Source organism: Panthera tigris, chromosome D1, assembly GCF_018350195.1.
Source record: "Panthera tigris isolate Pti1 chromosome D1, P.tigris_Pti1_mat1.1, whole genome shotgun sequence".
NCBI classification, from domain to species: Eukaryota; Metazoa; Chordata; class Mammalia; order Carnivora; family Felidae; genus Panthera; species Panthera tigris.
Genome location: NC_056669.1, coordinates 22,597,095 through 22,611,528, shown reverse-complemented (window position 1 = coordinate 22,611,528; position 14,434 = coordinate 22,597,095). Strand labels below are relative to the sequence as shown.

The window sequence follows — 14,434 nt, the reverse complement described above, 5'->3', positions numbered from 1 at the left end:
CTTGAATAATGTAACAACAACAACAACAATAATGTGATATTGGAAAGGGACATGTTCTCACCAGGGGAATCGAGGCAAAGAGAGTGAGAAAAGAAAATAATGATCTGGTCAAATCTCCCTGTGGAAACATATGCTCCTCGAACATCCTGATGGTGCTCCCTAAGGAGAGGACAGTGGGGGACCCTTCACTACGGAATTCTTGTTGTGAGATGCACCTGTTCTATGTAGCTGGTGGCCAATAAACAAACCTTCTTTTAAAGATTTATGGGATGTGGCCCCCCTGGAAAATGTCCCTGACGGCTATGTAATTACAGTGAAATAAAGTAGGGATGGTAAATGACTGAAAAGCCCCACTTGTATATCTGATACCACCCAGGAATCCCAAGTTCAGTCTGCTCCAGCAAAGGCCACGATCACCTCACAGCACAATATACTGCCCTAGATTCCTGGCTGGACCTCCTTCATCTGCTCTCCCAATAAAGCTTCCTAAACACCATCCAGTAACGATTCGACATCAGGTGCACAGGAAGATAATCAGCATTTTACATGGTGGAATTATGCTGGATAGCACATGCACGTCTCTGAATGATATGTTATGGATGTTTTCTGGCTTTTCAGGAGAGGAGGCTTAGGAGGTCCATTAGAGATTGACAGCTTGATAGATGTCACATATTAAATTTATCCTGAGCCCATAAGGGCCTCCCTCCATATTCTTAAAGTTGGGAAAGAGCTAATAGTCCTAATTCATGACTTCAGTCCAAGCTTACTTATTAAATTATTTCTTTTACTCACAAAACGCCCCAGTCTAGAGAATAAATCATGCCACCAGCCTACTTACAGGTCCTCAGGCAAAATCTGTCTCCTGGTGCAGACTCTTCCTCCTTTGTAGCATCCAGACAGTGGGTGTCTGGAACCAACACACTTCCAGGCCCACGCCAGTCCCCATCAGACCTTCCAGTCATGTGTGTAGGGCCGACACCCAAGTATGGAGTACCCTGGCCATAGCACAGACTCAGAAATCTGACAGATCTGGGTTTGAAGCCTCATTCTGACACGTAGTGGCTGTGAAACCGTGGCAAGTTATTAACCTATAATCCCTCAATTTCCCCATCAGGAAACAGGAAATATGTCATTAGGTTACAAGTTTCATTCTTCATATTTACTTTCTGTACAATTATTAACTACAGAGACCGTGTAAGAAAATTTTAATTAAAAAATTGAGACTAGGAAATATCACAAGTTTATAGTTGGTGACAGCTCTCTCTGCCTGTGCAAGCAGAGAACTTCACCCCCCGCACACACACACTGACAAACACATCCCTCCATACACACCTGTGTGTCCCTTCCCCCAACAGCACACAGAGACTCTGGCGGTCTTGCCGAGTCCCTGAACCACCATCTCCCACCACGTACCTCCCCTCTCGTTCCTGTTCCACCCTGGGAACCTGCTGCCACCGTCCAGACCAAACTGTAGCAGCAAGAAAAGGAATGTTACTTTATGAGGCAGTGAACAGGCTGCCCCCACCACTGGCCCTTCATCGATTCCCAAATCACCATGGTGAACATGCGTCTTCCTACAACGTGTCTCGTGGGTTTTATACGGTTTCATCCATTACGCACAAAGTATGGTCTAGTGAAAGAGCTGCTTATTCTGGAACATGCATTATAAAACCCATATGTAGAAACTTCCTGGACCCAGCCCCTAAACCTCTCCTGTCTGGCTTGCCCCACCGACCCCCTAGCATCATCCACCACGGCCACCGCTTCCTTCTCCCCCACCAACACTGGCCACGAATGCACTCCAGCCATTCTTCAGCCGTCACTGCTGAGAAGCCAGGCTATTTCCAGTGCTGTGTGGGCTCGGGGCATGGAGGAATGGGGTAGGTGGTGGGGACGGATATACATCCGGGGCAGAAAGCACTGGGGAAATCAGACTTCGAGGCTCTGTGTCAGTTTCTCAGCTGACATCATTATTAAGTTTCTTTCTGATGTGTCAGGGGCAAGCAGGCAGATGATAAAGTATCCGTTACTCACACAGTGATCGGTGGATCGAAGAGCTAGCAGCAAGTTCATACGCTATGCAGTTACTCATAGTTCAGACACCGTGGTAACGGAATTCGAACTATGTCATCTAGGGACTGGTGTTATTTAACTAGAGAATGGTAACTGCAATTCAGAAACATTGGACGCAAGCAGAGCAAAGACCCCTGTGTGTGTTTTCTTCACGATTCCCTTTAGTTCATACCCGGTCTTCAGACCCGAACCTCCAACTACCTTCCCAAGGTGAGTCATCACCACCTGCACCCCAACAGCGCCCTACCCCCTAGGACCCTCGCTTCCTCTGCCCTGGTCACACTGCAGAGTGTCCTGGGCACCAGCACCCCACGGACCTGCCTCAGCCCATGGTGGGATGCAGTGAGACAGGAGAGATCACAGGGAACTCGGGGCTCTGAGTGTGTCCGCTTCCCAGCAGACATCATCAGGATATGGTTAAGCGCCATGTTGTAACCGCATTCTCAACAAACAACTTTTCTCTCATGACCTATTCAGAGACCATTCTCCCCAGGCTCCTTTACCTTCCAAAGAAACAAAAAACACTTTCGCCATCCGGGGCTTTACTTCCAGGCCATCTTGCAATAAGGAAATACAACAGAGCCCTGGAGGAGGGGGTCGAGGGTGGAGGAGCAATGAACTTCTCAAAAGACACTGATGTAGAAATGCTAATGCCACTGCCCACAGTTGGCCCCTGCCCCAACCAAGGACTGGTATAAGTCTAGCCCCAGGAAAGCTGGTCCTTGGGGCTCCAGCCTGCTCAGGGGACTTCCTTTCAAGAATGATGGAAAAGCTGTTGGTGCGGAGTGTGGCTCTGCTCTGCTTCCTATGTGGTGAGTGCTGGTAGGCGGGGAGTCTTGGCATCTGGTGATCTGAACCAAGCCAGGGATGGCAGTCCAGGAAGGATTACACTGACCATCCAAGGAAGGGTTGCCTCTTGACGGCCATGTGCCACATTTTCAGTGTCTTTTCATAAAATACATTTTTAAAAAATAAAATTAAAGTACAACCAAAAAAAGACTATAATAGAGTGACCAAGTGTCCTTGGTCTGCATGTAGCTATTCATGATCCCAAATCTCCCATCTCCGGCAATGAAATTGTCCCAAATCACACCGCTGTATCTGTGTACCAATCCCAGAAAAGACTGTTTGCACAGCAGCAGTATAGAAACCCCATTCCCTTAGTGGCACAGACATTGCATGACTACAGAATATTGGACAGTCCGATACTGTGTGTTCATGAAGTCACCCCGCAGGGAAAGGAGGCCAAGAGTTCCAGCCAGAATTACTCTCAGAAGTTTCCTTTTAGACAAAGACCTACAGGTGTTTCCCTACCCCAAAGCCTGGGAATCCTGTGCCCCAAACCAGGATCTTTGGCCCACTGGGCAAGAGTGCCCTCACTGTCTCTGCCAGTTCCCTTGAGGTTGCCAGGATCAGACTCAAGGGAGCCAGGCTGTTTGACCAGACATGTTGGACACACTGTCCAGTGAGGGACCCACCCCAGTGCCCAGGAGCACAAAGACTGGGGTCCCTTGTCTAATCAGGGCTGAAACATCCAGTTCTTCTGGGTCTGACTCCCCTCTTCCACCACAACCATTCATCTACCCAGTTGGCCTTGGGCCAGTCTGCTGATGCGGGACTTGCTAGGTTTCTACCTCTCAGGGGCTCCTTGAGCCTTGGCCAAACAGGAGCACTCGGGCTCCTCCTGCTTCCTTTTATGTCTCTTCCCATCTCTTGGTAGAGTTTTTCAGCCAGCTGCCTTCCAATAGCAGTACGTTGCAATGGTATGTTGAGGGAGGTGTAGGTGGTGGTTACGATAAAAGTAGAGGAAATCATTGTTAATCCTTACTCTGCTATTGCTACCCCAATGCTGTCTTCACCTTCACAGCAAAACCTAATGAAAAGTTTCTTCATTCTCTCTACCGGCCCTCACCAACCTGTCATTCTCCTCTATGCTCAGCCTACCCCTATCAGTGGCCACCCTCTACTCCACTGAAACTGCTCTAGCCAAGCTCACCAATGATGCCATGTGGCCAAATCCAATGGTGACCTCTCTGTCCACATGTCTGGACCCCTCATTGGCATCTGCCCTTATTGACCACTGCCTCCTTCTTGGAACCCACTCGCCTCTTGGCTGCCGTGATGTCACATCAGCCTTCTGGGGAGAGGAACATAAAGAGTCACAGGCGTTAGAGAGAAGTTCACATGTTTACAGGATTTCTCCTTCGCCAATCATTTCCAAATATTGATTCATCATCATCTCCCCCCATGAAAACTTCACCTCCTGAATTCCCATTTCCTTTCTGCCACCTTCTCTTAAAAGGTATTTAGCCTTCCTTAGAGATATCAGGAATCTCATTTGCCAAGAGAGTGCAATGAAATTGCTGTGAGAGTTTCATGTAACATACTTAGAAAAGGGTCTGACATTTTCTCCCACCTCAGTCCTAAGATTTTTATTAGTTCAGTTTTTTTCTATTTAACTTTATTCCAGGCATAAAAAGGTAGGTCCTCTACTTTTCCTCCCTAACACCCCATCTATCGCAGTCTTATATGTGTTTTCCTCATATATTCCCCTCAATCCAAACTCAGTCTTTCATATCTGAGCCCACAGTCACTCTCCCTAGACAGATGGTCACCACCTCCACTCCAGACTCCTAAGTGGTCTCGCTTCCTCCACTCTTGCCCACAATCAAGTGTCCTGAACCCCAGCGTCCATGTCTCTGCCTCAGATGATGGTAGAAGAAACATTTAGATGCTCTAGTAGGACCAGATGATGCTGGTCTTCAATGCCAAGCTGTGAATTTTCTAGACTACTTAAGAAAAGAGAAGGCTGGGGAAGTCATGAGCTAGACTAGATTTCTGGTTGCAATGTGCAGAGAAGGTTATGATGGACCCAAGCGTCTGAGAGCTGGCAAGGACCTTAGAGGTCATCAGGCCCAACCTCCCCCACCGCCCCTCCAAGTTCCCTGACTGGGGACTTTCAGCCTCTCCTCATACAGAATTCCCCAGGTTTCCAACTCTCCCCAATCCCTATCAGACCCCTGCCGGTGAGTTCAGGCTAGACCAGAGTGGAGCGGGTAGCTAAGGGCACAAGCTCTGTTATCACTGGGCCTGGGTCCAGATCCTGACTCCAGCTCTTACTGGTCTGAAACCCTGGCCAAATTACTTAATCTCTCTGAAAGTATCTGTTGTCCCACATGGCAAATGGGGACAATAATAGAATTATCTGCAAGGATTTTGCCAGGATTAAATACAATGATGTCTTTTAAGTATTATTATGCGTTACCTGTAGTCTTATTGTCTTATCATTGTTAACTTTGTGTTCCTGCCATACAAGGTCCAGATAAAACTGGGCCTGGGAAAGAGGTGAAGACTGAATGTGACCCTCCCCCAACCTTCTTCCTGTGTCCTTTTATTCTCTAGACAGCCCTACACTTCCCAAGACAAGCAAACACCCACCCCCACAGCCACTCTTTTCCCCCTCACACATGCAGCCTTGCTAGGCCTCAGCCTAAGGGCAAGCCTGGTCCCAGTGTCCTGCTCCCCACCTCATACTCTTTCCTGTCCCAGACGTCCCACTCAGAGAAGCCATTTTTCCAGCCCAGGCCAAAGGGCAAGGCGGAGATGGAGACTGCAAATAGAGGGATAAATAGGGGGCCCAGGCCAGGGGGTCCTCATCAGTTCCCACATTATGCCAGTAGAAATGGCGCCCCCTATAGTATCTAGTATCAGTCACAGCAGATCTGCATCAGCCAACCAAATGCACTCTAGTGAAGGAGCTCAGGCAGGGTGGGGCCACCCTCATCCACCATCCCCAGTAGAGCTCCCAAACTTTTCTCTCCAAGCTCCCTCCTCACACAGCCACACCCGCCCCCCAACCACCATGACTTCCTCAGCCTGGCAACTTGGGGAGTGCTGGTCTGTTCCCTACTCTTGCTCTGCCATAGTCAAGACCCTTTGTGCCGTGTGCCAGGTATGGTTGGATGTGCCGGTGGTTGGGGAGGGCAAGGGGTTGGATAACTAGGAGCAGATGGGTCAGAAATGCTTCCTCGGAGAGAAGCACACAAGACCCTGAAAAATCAGCCTTTGACTCTCTGATTTGGTCTTCCAGCTGACAAAAGCAGCCTCTCCTGCCCTATCTTGGGAAAAAGAAGCGTTCCAAGAGACGTCCTCCCCACCAGCTTTCCGTGGACCTTTCCTCAGATCTCCCTCCCCTGGGGTCACTGTCTGGTAGAGATCGAATCCTGCTGCCCATGTCCCTTCACACTTTGAAACTCTCTGCAACTGAAGTTATTTGGAGATGGGCCTTTGGGAGGTAATTAGGTTTAGATGAAGTCAAGAGACTAGAGCCTTCATGATGGGTTTAGCACCCTTAGAAGAGGAGACACCAGAGAGCCTGCAGGTTGTCTACTTGGATAAATTCAGGTCCCAAGGCCACAGACAAGCTGCTGGGACTGGTAGTAGCTGTGCTTTGTGTGCTGAGGAAGTGCTCAGTGCTGGAAGCAGGAGTGTGGGTTCCTCTCCAGCCCCAGCCACCTCCACCAGGGAAGTTATCTGAAGGGATTTTGGAGGGTCTACTGGTCTGCTAGGGCCATCACAGCAAAATATCACAGACTGGGTGCGTTAAATCACAGACATTTGCTTCTCACAGTTCTGGAGGCTGGAAGTCCAAGATCAAAGTGTCAGCAGGGCTGGTTTCTGGTGACAGCCTCTTCTCCTGGCTTGTAGATGACAGAGTTCCTGTTCTGTCCTCACATGGGCTTTTCTTTATGTGCACGAGAGAGAGAGAGAGAGAGAGAGAGAGAGAGAGAGAAAGAGAGAGAGAGATCTGGTGTCTCTTCCTTTTAAAGGACACCAGTCCTATCAGATTAGAGTCCTAACCTTATCACCTCATTTAACCTAATTTACCTCCCTAAAGGCTCTATCTCCAAAATACAGTCACATTGGGGGTTAGGGCTTCAACACATGACTTTTGAGGAAACACAATTCATCCCATAATGGAGGGATTGCTGAAGTTTAGGGAGCAAGGGTGGTTTGGTTGCTTCAGTCCCCCCAGACGTTCACAATAGAGTCAAGGCCTAAAGTCGTACATGTGAAGTCATATGGTCCTTGGCCACCTACGAGAGAGTCACCATTCAAAAATCACATGCTGCTGGATATCCCTCTCTTTAGGGGGTACATTTGTATATAAAATACACAGATACCATATTTGAAAAAAGATGTGAAGGCTTTTACACCAAAATATTAATAATGAGTATCTCTGGGTGATGTAATTATGGGTGGTTTTTATTTTTCTCTTTGTGCCAAGAAAATCCATTTCACAACAAAATGTGAAGGCCCCCTGTGGGTCCTGTCTCCATCATACCTGGCCCCTTTCTTGGCTGTCTTGTGTAGGGCCAGCTCCAACTTGATTCAGGCTGATTCACACTTGGAAAAGTGGGCCCACTTGCAGCTGCCCTTTGTGTTTGTGATGATTAGATTCTTAGAGTCGGGTTAAATACAAAGACTCAGTCTAAGCTACCACACCTACCTCCACAGCATCCTAACCTCTCCCTCATCCCTTCTTACATTTCTAGGTCCTATTTTGAAGAAAGATGGGCACTCGAGCTTAACATTCTGAGGGACAAAACAGAGGTCGTTATCCACTTTTTTCTACAAATACTACTTTTTAAGCAACTTAAAAATCACATACATATTCAGTGATGAAAAGAAATGAGTTATCAAGCCATGAAAAGATGTGGACAAAAGTTATGTGCATAGTATTAAGCGAAAGAAGCCAGCCTGAAAGGACTACATACTGTGTGATTCCAACTACATGACATTCTGGAAAAGGCAAAACCACGGAGGCAATACAAAGATCCATGGTTTGGGGGAAAAGGGGAGGGTGCTGAATAGGCAAAGCACAGAGGCTTTTTAGGGCAGTGAAGATATTCTGATGATATCATAATGATGGATAGATGTCATTATACATTTGTCCAAACCCATAGAATGTACAATCCCAAGAGTGAACGTAAGCTATAGACTTTGGGTGTTAATGATGTGTCAACGTAGGTTCATCAATTATAACAAATGCACCACTTTAGTGGGAGATGCTGATAACAGGGGAGGCTGGGGTGGAAGGGGTGGCAGGGAGAAAAGTGAACTCTCTTGTGTCTCCCTGCCAATTTTGTTGCAAACCTGAAACTGCTCTAAAGAAATAAAGTCTTTTTAAAAAATCACATACAAAAATCTCAATTGACAGCTCATTAGGGTTTTTATAATTAAGGAAATAAAAAACTTCCATAGTTTTTGTACTCTACATAGGGAAGGTAAAATATATTTCATAAGTTAAAACAAGTATTAATAATAGTCTTCATTTGCACATCATGGCCAGCTAAGGGAAAAAGAAAAACGGTGGGATCCAGAGAGAGAAAGAGAAAAAAGAAAAGGAAGAAAGAAAAAAAAAGTGAAAAAATCAACAAGAAAAAGATGCAAATAAAAAAAAGCAAAGAAAACAAAACCCAAAACCAAAAGGATACGATGAAAGAAATAAAAAGATAAAGAGTTCCCTAGTTCTATTTTGCTTGAAAGAGTCTTTCTTTGTTCATCCACAAGCTAAAATCTTTCTCATCCTGTAACACAATGAGCCCCAATTCTATATCCCTTCTAAGGACTATCCATTCTGTCAGTCCTTCCACAAGCTTTCTGAAGGAGTTGGCCCTACTCAAACTTTTTACTCCTTAATCCACTGGATTCCAGCGCCTACCATGGTCACCAGTGATCTCCAATCACCAGATTCAACTTATTCTTGTCTGTCCCTATCTCACATCCATTCGAAGGGTTTTTTTCACCTTCTCTGCTCCTTGGAGTTCTTGTCCGTTGGAATCTGTAAGACTACCCCTTCCTGGGGCTTCTCCCCGCTTCCTGACCATTATCTCTCACTCTGTCTCAGTCTTCTTCACATGTCCCATTAACTCTGACATATTCTGGCATTTTTTTCTGTGTATTTCTTCCACAGCTTTTCTCAGAGAACTCACAAAAAAATTAATCTCATTACTTCTCATAGTAATAGCCATCAGATGCTGTTGGGATGCATTTAACCATCTACTGTACAGGTTGATGGTCCTGAGTCTTTTATCCATGGTCCTGACATCTCTGTGGATCCTCAGATCTCTCTATTCAGCTTCTTGGTGCCATTACTGCCTGGTTTTCCTCTGGCACATCATATTCATCAAGCCCTGTAGGGAACTCATCATCCTCCCATGCAAACGACATCTCCCCCCCACCCCCGCCCCCCCTCTAAATTCCCAGTCTAAATGTCTCCAGTTACATCCAAACCAGAAATCTAAGAGTTTGGTCTGTCCACCCCCACCACCCCCATCCAATCTATCAGCAAGACTTTACCTGCTAAACATTTTGTGAATCTGCTATCATTTTTCCATATCTACTAAAACAGTTCTAATAGCTTGGCACACAAAGTAACTGATGGCCTTGCACCTACTTCCACTCCGGACTCGTCTCCCACCCTTTCTTGCTCTTTAATTTATCCTCAAGTATTTCTTTTTTTTCTTTTTTTTCATGTTTATTCATTTTTTGAGAGAGACGGAACAGGAGCAGGGGAGGGACAGAGAGAGAAGGAGACACAGAATCCGAAACAGTCTCCAGACTCTGAGCTGTCTGCACAGAGCCCGACGTGGGGCTCGAATTCACAAACCCGTGAGATCACGACCTGAGCCAAAGTCAGACTCTTAACCTACTGAGCCACCCAGGCACCCCTTATCCTCAAGTAATTCTGAACAGCTTGTGATTGCCCACCTTGCCCACCTCCTGGTCTTTGGCCTTTCAGTATCTTTTTTTTTTTTTTTCTAGAATGTTTGCCCTCCACTCTTTCCTTCAGCTGGCTCTAAATAATCTTCAGACAATTCACTCAGTGATTGTCTCTTACAAACCTAGAACCCGTAGACTAGCCTGGGTGCTCCTGATCTGTGCTCCCATAGATAGCATCCCATGCTTACCTTTCTCCGGACAAAAGCTACAGTGTAATGAAATGGGTTGCGTCAGACTTCCTAACTGAAAGTAAGGAATGTGTCTTCTGGCTCTCAGAGTGTCCAGCACTCACAGGATACCTGGCAGTAAATATCCAGGAAGGTATGGAGGGAAATTGTGAGGTCTTCATTCAGCCCCAGACACAGCGTGGACACCTCTTACAGATTGTCCTTTTGGAAGGGATTCTTACCCTTTGGAAATGTCTATTGAATGAAAAGCTGATCTTTACAGCTCATCATCCAAACCATTCCTCTCTTTTGCAAGTATTAACCTAAAATGAAACACTAAAATAAGATTCAGACCTCTATGAGACAGCATCAGTGACGAAGGAAATAACATCCTGGCAAAGTCAAGGGATGAATCTGGAACCAGGTTTGGAGATCTTCATGCTTCTCTTAAAGAAGAAATGAAACGTGCATGCTAGTAACTATAGTGGACTCTTCTGTGATTTTTGTTATATTTAATTTTCGGAGGGAGGGTGGACAGTTAAAAGCCAGCAATCGAATTGATTTGTTGGCTATTTCCTACGTCCCTTGGTAATCCCAAAGAAAGCCCAGGTCAGGTGACTCCGGGCCCTTCACAAGCCCTTTGAATGGCACGAGGGCTCGAAATGTCACTACACCACCAAGGAGATAAGCATGATTTCCCACAGTTAGGGTGAGTCGGTATGCTTTATTCTGTGTTTTTTCTTTCTGCTCTTCTCACCGACCCAGCTATGCAAACAGCTCCTATCTCTTAGTTACAAGATCCCGTGTTCACAACTCCTTCAGATAAAAACGTGCTGGAAAAGTACGAAAAATTAATTCATTTGGGCGAATAGCTCTATTTAACACTCTCTAATTTGTCTTTCCACATGCCTAGAAAACTATCTCACTTGCTAATCCAATGTGATCTCTCTGCCCATCCTCTAATCAAATTGTCCGTAACCGTCAAACCCAGTGTCTATTGAATAACTGAGAGGTACTGATGAGCAATTTTCTTTTATTTCAGTCCATTCACCACTTTTTCATGCTCCCATTTATTATTTTTACAAGTCCGGTAATGTGTTAATCATTTCACATGCATTACAAGTAATTGCCCTGCCCCCAGAGCTCCCTTAGATCTTTAAATCTTTAAATCTGTATTCACAGGGCACCTGAGTGTCTCAGTCAGTTAAGCTTCCGACTACAGCTCAGATCATGATCTTACAGTTCCTGAGCCTCACTTCGGGCTCTGTACTAACAGAGCCTGGAGACTGCTTCAGATTCTGTCTCTGTCTCTGTCTCTGTCTCTGTCTCTGTCCCTCCTCTGTTCATTCTGTCTCTCTCTCTCTCTCAAAAGCAAATAAACAATAAAAAAACCACATTATTTTCTTGGGGATGTTTAACTTAAAAATTGCAACACCCATTCCTTCCCCCAGAACTCTTTATCCTTTCCCCCAGATATTTTTTCCAAAATTGCCTTTTATTATTAACTTATTTACCGTCTCTCTCTTCTGATTATGATATACCTTCCACGAAGGCAAGGTTTTTGTTTTGTTTTGGTGCCTGTTTTCTGCTTGAGCTTTTTGAGAGGTCATTTCTTTTTCATTTCTGAATCCCTGGCACCGAAAATAGCACCTGGGATGCAGTACTCAGTATTTGTGGAATCAGTGAAGACTAGCCATAGTCACAGGAAGTTCACAGAGGAGATAAGTGAAGGTCAGAGGTAATAAATAATTTGTCAAACAGGCACTGGAGCCAGAGATAGACCCAGGTCTCTATGTCACTAGAGCCACTACATACACTTCCTCTGTTCCCTGTGTCCCCTACAACCTCATGTTTGTCTTTTCACTGCCTCTTTTTCCATTTCCATTTCTGTTCTTCACCTTTCTACTTCCATATTTCTCTTTACCTTTTCAGTTTTTTACCCCTCTGAATTCTGCTTCTCCTGATTTCCTCTGTTTGAACCAGACGAATGCCGAATTCGTCCCCATTAAATACAAATACAAAAGACTGATTTCTGGGATTCCTGGTTGGCTGAGTTGGCTAAACGTGCGACTCTTTTTTTTTTTTTTTAAGTTTTTATTTATTATTTATTTTTTGAGAGATAGAGAGACAGAGTGTGAGCAGGAGAGGGGCAGAGAGAGAGAGGGAGACACAGAATCTGAAGCAGGCTCCAGGCTCCATGCTGTCAGCACAGAGCCCAGTGTGGGGCTTGAACTCACGAGCTGTAAGATCATGACCCAAGCTGAAGTCAGAGGCATAACCCACTGAGTCACTTAGGCGCCCCCAATGTGCAACTCTTGCTTTAGGTTCAGGTCATGATCTCAGAGTTCATGAGATCAAGCCCCACATCTGGCTCTGTGCTGACAGCAATGAGGAGCTTGCTTGGGATTCTCTCTCTCCCTCTTTCTCTGCCCCTCCCCCCATCTCAAAATAAATAATCTTTTTTTTTTTTTTTAAATACTGGTTTCTATGTAAGTTTTACAGGGGTTTTTAACAGAATAATAATCAGTTTACATTTGCCTAATGTCTCATTAAACAGCCATACCAACATTGATTTAACATCTCCCCTGTTGTCGGACATTTAGATTGTTTCCAAATTTTTGTTGATAAAAGGCACATGGGTGGTTCAGTGGTAGGATTCTCACCTGCCAAATTTTTGTTGATAAAAGATATGTTATAATAGACTTCTGCATATGTTTTTTTTCTTTTTACTTATTTATTTTTTCTAGTTTTTTGGTTTTTTTTTTTAATTTTTAATGTTTATTTAGTTTTGAGAGAGAAAGAAAAACAGTGTGAGTGGGGGAGGGGCAGAGAGAGGGGGAGACACAGAATCAGACTCCAGGCTCCCAGCTGTCAGCTCAGAGCCCGACGAGGGGCTCGAACTCACAAAGCATGAGATCATGACCTGAGCTGAAGTCAGACGCTCAACCCACTGAACCACCCAGGCACCTCTGTATTTATCTGTTTTAAACAGATGACAAAGATCATACATGCACATGATTTAAAAATCATGCTGAGAGAGAGACGTCAATACCATGGGTGTGTAAGACCGTCCTCCTTTTTATCCCACTTTTTAAACAGTGATTAGAGATCTATTCTCAAGCAAAAGCACCTTTGTGGGCATTGTGGGATCTACTACAATATGTCAAGGGCCCCAGGAGGAGTCTCATCCACCTGTGCATCTGGTAATAAGCAGACAGACCTCAATACAGGCTACAGAACCCCCAGAGCCAGGGAATCAGCACGGACTCCTTTTGCCATGGTCAGGGGGGAAAACCTGGAAAGTGCTGACCTGGGAAGATCAGCATGAGAGAATTCGCAGAGGTTCAGCCCTCCTTGGGGGAGGTTCTGGCACCTCACTACATTCAAAACACCTAATTAACTAAAATATGAGTTTGGTTGCAGCAGAGGCAACAGTGAGAAACTTGCCCAATATCGCCCTTCCCCTCTCAAGGCGACACTGCACGGGGCTGATCTATCCCTTCCCATGGGGATAAGGGGGCCAGTGGGTGAATGCCTGGCTACCCCAGTTGTGCAGGACCCAGCTGAAGAAACCCGTGTCTCTTCACCAGCACCCAGAACACTGAGGTGGGACCTCCATGACTGGGGGGTGGGAGGATACTGGGAAGGAGTCAGGAATTTCAAAAAACAATAAAGGGATTGCACTCAGTAGGAAGTCTGCTCACCGTCCACAAGCTTCTGTGCCTACTATACCTGGAGATCTCTTTATTCAGTCCAAGGGCCCCGCCAATTCCCCCGGTGCTAAACCCACACCTCCCTCCACTCTGCTGCCAGTGCCTGGTACCCACTCCTGTGCACTCCAGGAGATGGGGAGACCGCTTAGAAAATGGGCTTTGGTCGAAGGGTAAAGAAGAAACCGCAAACAGGAGCTATAGCGCCACCTTGTGGAACCCAAAAGAGAAGTTTCCAGCAGCCAACCTGACGAGTTGTAAGAACCAGAGAAGACACAAAAGCTTAGGAATTCTGCACAAGAGCGAGCAAGAAGGGTGGACAAGTATCAAAACAAAGACAGAAAAATCCATATAATAACAGCATCATGCAGGACACAGCATCTGAAGGTCACTAACAAAGATTTAAGGCGATGTCTGCTGCTTCAAATATGAAAGTAACAATACAGAGCTACCGGGAACAGGAAAAATCAAGGAAATGTACCATCACAAAATTAAATAATAATTCTCCAGTAACAGAGCTCAAATGCATGAAATTTTGTGATCTGATAAAATAGTTCAAAATTGTTGTTTTGAAGAAACCCAACAAGTTTGAAACTCAGAAAGACAATTCAGTGAAATGTCAAAAAATACATGATCAAAATGAGATTTTTTTTTTTTACCAAAGAGATAGAAATACATTTTAAAAAAAAAAATCAAACA

General features: G+C 45.4%; 1 long non-coding RNA gene across 1 annotated transcript; it reads left to right on the top strand.

The window, feature by feature from the left end:
* The first annotated feature begins 1,674 nt into the window (after nt 1–1,674).
* On the top strand, nt 1,675–8,462 carry LOC122231230. The gene is made up of 3 exons (XR_006208419.1): nt 1,675–2,283; nt 7,629–7,686; nt 8,426–8,462. It is a non-coding gene; the product is annotated as an uncharacterized LOC122231230 (long non-coding RNA).
* Nucleotides 8,463–14,434: the final 5,972 nt, after the last annotated feature.